This window comes from Cebidichthys violaceus, unplaced genomic scaffold (assembly GCF_023349555.1).
Source record: "Cebidichthys violaceus isolate CVI_PGR_0920_01 unplaced genomic scaffold, fCebVio1.0.p SCAF_80, whole genome shotgun sequence".
Taxonomy (NCBI): domain Eukaryota; kingdom Metazoa; phylum Chordata; class Actinopteri; order Perciformes; family Stichaeidae; genus Cebidichthys; species Cebidichthys violaceus.
The window spans coordinates 772,541-777,980 of NW_027176965.1; positions in this window are offsets into that span (position 1 = coordinate 772,541).

A 5,440-nucleotide genomic window follows, 5' to 3' on the forward strand; every position below is an offset into this window, starting at 1 on the left:
AAAACGCCTCCATGGCCTAAAGAATTCATTTGGAAGAAAATGATTAAAGCTAAGTAAGTGAGGTGTAATTATTAGTCCGCACACAATGTCATAAATAATTTAAGATTAAGAATTTAATGTCACATTAATCAGACGGTAAGCTCTTTTCAATTACTGTATATATTTATTCATTGGATTGTAGCGTTTTCCACTGTTCAACCCGAGTGTTTAATGCGCTTTATCACTTGAAATGTTCAGGAATTGATCCTGACAGCACACGCTCTTTTCAATGAGTATCAATATTTGAGATGGACTCATTTGCTTGGGTGCTGTCTGCTGTTTTTTTTTTTTTTTTTGTTTAACAGATTCCAGGAGAATAAAAATGTCCCCGATGAACAGGAAGATTCAGATTCTTCTGCGTGTGACGTCTGGGATTAGTTTTAGAAGACCTGAATTATGAGGATCCTCTGGATGATAAAATATATTTACTCACATAATGTTGAGGGAATCCTTTCTGAGGGGCGCTGGCACGGTTACATCACGATTATTATTATTTTGAAGAAAAGAAAATGTAAAATGTAGCGCTGCCATTAGTCAGATAGTTCTCTATATTATATTTGTCCACATAATTATCTTTTCAGATTTCTATCTTCGCCTTTTCAACCTCAGACGCCTGTGATCCTGATGAGCACACGCAGAACACATCAGGTTTAAAAACTGAAGAGCAGAAGTGGCTCATTCACCGACGCACCATGACTGTCAAAAAAACAAAAAGGAAAACAAAATTAATATTCCAGACATGCGTTGGTGCGTTATGTCCACACTGCTTTGTGAAAAGGCAAAATAAAAAACTAATATTCCATAAAGATTACACATCTTGAATGCTTTCTGACTTTTTTTCTCCAGTGCAGTCCTGAGGTCACGGTTTTGTGGGCAGCACTGCCTCTAGCTGTCACATTGAGAACTGCAGCCCTGTCAACACTTCCATTACAGCTTTTCAAAGGTTTAAGGAATTCTGTTTAAAATGATTGCAGAGAGTAATTTGAATTCACACGGGCACCTTTGGGGTCATTCACTGAAGAACCTTAATTTCCTTGTAATGTGACTATGTTTCCATTCGTGTAAATGTGTGACACTGACAGCTGGTCTGTCCCACATTTAAAAAAAAAAAAAAAAAAAAAAAAAAAAAAAAAATCACAAAAAGCATAAGTCTTGACTCACATAAGTGATTTGAAATTTGTCTATTTCCGATGAAAGGATAAAAATGAGAACGAATTGCAGCTCTGAGGTTTAATTGCTTTTTCATGATCCAGCAATCCTGCAGGAAAATGCAGCGTAAAAAAGCCCAATTAGAGTCTTTTCACTTTGTGCTGCAGACAGCAGGGTTCAGGCTGATTGTCTTTCTCTGCTAGTTGCTCCGCTCCAGAAGGTGATACTGGGTTGGACCCCTGTTACCCTCCGAGCCTTCTGTTAAATTTGGCAGAAAAAACGGCGGGGCCCAAAAGGAAGAACAAAGGCGCGCCGGTTCTCGCCATAGAACCAGAAAAAAAAAAGAATCCCCGAAGAATGGAATAATTTGGTCTAATCGAGGAGACCCGTTCCATGCTTACTCTAGCAATAAGAGCTGTTGGAGCAGGCAGGAAGCAGCTCTCCTCCTTATTAAACGGACTAAAAAATGGCTCGGAAGTTCTTTAAGCGTGCTCCCTCCATACAGCAGATGCTCTGCATTAATTGGTCTATGAAGGCCTGACCTGGGGTTCTGTGCAAGGGGCTTTAAGGAAGCATATTTATTATTTGCTATAACACGGCGTACATGACGTGTGCACACAAGGGCCGCGTTTCACCGCATTACACGGCTCTTAATGCTGTGCGTGCTTCAGGGAGCTGGTGTTTGGGAGGCAATGTTTTAACAGCAGGTAAGTCCTAAACACCATTCATCAGAGGCCTGCTCTCTCCCCTCGTCCGGCCACAGCCATGACTGATGGGCCTGTCTTTTGTATGGATGTTATGCGCGGTGGAAAGCCATATGCCACTGGCACTGACTGCCATGCCCACCACCTCCGACGGCAGTAGCGGTGGAGAGGAGGAGGAGGAGGAGAGGAGGAAGAAAGTCTGGATGAGAGGGTTCAAAAAGCAAGAGGTCAAGCAGGAGAAAATAAAATATGTAAAAGAAAAATGAACCGCCGCCCTAAACTCAGCCCCTTCACAGAGCAGCATCAGAGCTCAACTTTAAATACAGTTAGCACCACTCGCGTGCATACGACACGCGTCATCGTGGTGGAGATGTATTTTTAATAAGAGAAGCTGTGGTGGGAGGTGAGCGAGGGGAGGTGGTGCCGGGCTGGTCCATCTGTCCCAAGCAGCCTCTCTCCCAGTGCTGCTGCCGCCCCCTCGTGAGAGAAGCACAGCTGTTACTGGAAAAGCCCTACTGTCCAGAGAAGGGGCTCGCACTCCTCCCCTCCCGTCCTCACATCCTCATGTCCCCCCCCCCCACCCATGCCCCTGCAAGAGGATGAAACGAACCGGCGAGCCCAGCCACTGTGCAGTCAGCCTGCGCGTCTGCAATTTCAAACCTCTTTAGATCATTTTTCATGCTCGCCAGAAATGAATAATGCACACATTAACTGGTGCCAGTTAATAAATTTCCGTCTCACTGCACTTTATTTTTCAATAAGGGTCTAGCTGCTTCGTTTTGTTTTGCAAAACAAGCCTCAGAAGGCTCCTGCTGCAAATGACCCCCCCCCCCCCCTCCTCTTTTTCCTCCATCCACGACCGCAGAGCTTTTCTTCGACTTAAGAAATTATAAAAAAACGATCATAAATCGGCTTGAAATTCCACTGTTGCATGCAAACATCAGCGAGTATATTTTGTTGTTATATCTATGAGGATCCAGTGCTTTTCTCAGCTGAACGTAATGCACCACAACATTTTTCACAAGAGCGCATCCTCAACATTCGGCCCCCAGGGCACCGCTACACAGAAACCGAATCAATCTTGGGGAACTTCCAGGCTTTGTAAGGGAGCCAAATTGGCAGACTATGTCCATTATATCAGCTCAGCAAAGCCCTGGCTAGCATCTGGCCACACTGGACGTTTTATGGCCCATCTCTAACTATTAATCATTGGCCGCGACATCGCAGACTCTCAAGAGGGTGGCTGGATGCTCCGTCGCAGGGAAACGCCGCTGAAAATGCCAGGGCATGTAGACGCAACGGTCCCGATGCCCGCCGACAGTAGCCCTCCTTAAAATGACAGAGTGCATCCAAGCCAGACGGACAGAGGGGCTGTCAGGGAAGAACTGTGACAGGCGAGGGGGACGGGGGGACACACACACCCCTATCCCGGAAAATGCCACCGTGCCCGATCGGCCCACGGTGTGGTAGGCGCGCTGGTACTATCTGTTCTGAGGTCGTGTCATGTAATATGATCTAGATGAAGAGGACAGGGTGGGTCCCTCTCCGGGACGTGGACGGGGTGTCAGACAAGCTGCTCCTCTAATAAGGGCTGCCATTCTAATGATCACTCAGTCAGCCTGACCTCTGACCCCTACTGTTAGCAAGGAACAGAGGGAGGGGCAGGCCGGGACGGTGGGAAGGACTGCGCAGTTATTTACATCAATTAGACAGGCAAGATGGAGGTGCCCATCAGGGCCCATTAGGGTTGTTGTGGTTGGGGGGGTGGGGGTGGGGGTGGGGGGGGGGGGGGGACAGTGAGGGCCCGCGCAGAGGCCCAGCGGACACATCACAGGACTGCCCTTGATCACATCCTGTCACATTGATGAGAGCTCTGTCAGAGCCGCTCTTCCAGACGCACGGCTGCGGTTGCGCTTTCGAGCTGCCAGCTTCCTGTCCTTTCACCCCAAAAAACATAAAACACAATAAAGCGACTCATGCTACAGCAACAATACAGCTGAAACTACAAATATATATATATATATATATATATATATATATATATATATATATATATATATATATATATATATATATATATATATATATATTATAAAAAACAAAAAAAAAGGACCCTTTCTTGCAAATCCCACTTTCAGGGCGACCGCCACGTTTTGTTGCAGCAGTTTGGATGAGCCCTGAGCTTCTGTATTTTGTTATGGGGGGGGGGGGGGTTGGCTGTTGGTGCTCATCAGATGCAAAATAGCACACCTGCTGTTCCAAAACACCCTCGCTGGGTTCAAATTAGTGCTCCCCTGCTTCTTGTTCTTCCGTCGAATGTGCCGCTGCAACAAAGGGACGACGACGTCTCTTTTCATAACGAGTTCAGCTGAATCCAGAATTAACAGATTTGGGCTGTGAACAACCAGAATCCATTGATTACTGTGATCAAAAACTCATCAGTGTGATTAATAGAACACCATAAAAGGACCCCCCCCATCCACCCCCCCCTCCTCCCGGGAGTCGATTCCATGGTATCATTGTGACGGAGCAGCCGAGCAGGTAAAAGGTGTACAGTGAGGCCCGGAGAACAAGGGGAGGACTTCACAAGGCTGCGCCATCCCATCTTTTATTAATGTCACTCCCTAGGACAGCAGGTTTTTGTCAGTCAGAATGGATAATGAAGATGTTGGCGGGGCCGGGGAATCCATCCCTTTAATACTCACATATTTTATGATAATGAAAAGGTATTCAAAGTATGATTATGATAAAAGTGGAGCTCCCCCGCTGATGTGCCGGCACAGCTGTGCAGCTAGACAGCCGGCTGCAGGCGCCCAATGGAAGGGATCACACGGAAAGCAAAGAAGGGGATCCATAAGTACATAAAGCAAATAGCTGGTGGTTCTGCAGCCGGGGCCGTACATCGCCCGGCGCCGCGTGTCACGCCGCATGACGAGAAATAATATGAGGTGGGGGTGGGGGCGGGGGGACGGACGGACGGACAAAGCTTTTCAGTCTTGAATGTCACTATCCGAAGCTGTTTTTTGATCTTGTTCCGTCTGCATTGGCTCCATAGCATGAAGCCCTTCCAGCACGCTGACCTTTACACCACTCTGGTGGAAGCGGGTTTCAAACAATGCTTTGAGTGTGCTGTGCATGTAGGCTATTTGTTGTGGTTTGAGAGTCTTTACATCAAAGAAAACGAGAGTCGAGCAACAAGGAAATCTCATCACGTGATATTAGTTGCATATTTAGGGAGGTCTCACACACACACACACACACACACACACACACACGACGGCGTGCATATCGGTAACATCTTCCCAGCATCAAAGCGTCGACCGACGTATTGTACTGTATGTGTAAACAAACCTAGCAGCCCCCCCCCCAAAAGCAAAGCCATACCAGCCCCGCCGCAGCTTCAAAAGTTCCCCGCGAGCCGCAGGAAGCAGGTGAAAAAATAGAAGTGCGTTGAACTTTGACCTCGGGGTGCACACTTGTTGACTGATGTTTCGCGCCGGGGTCGCCTTTTCCCTTCTGCGGCATTCTTCAAGACGAGCAGGCCTGTG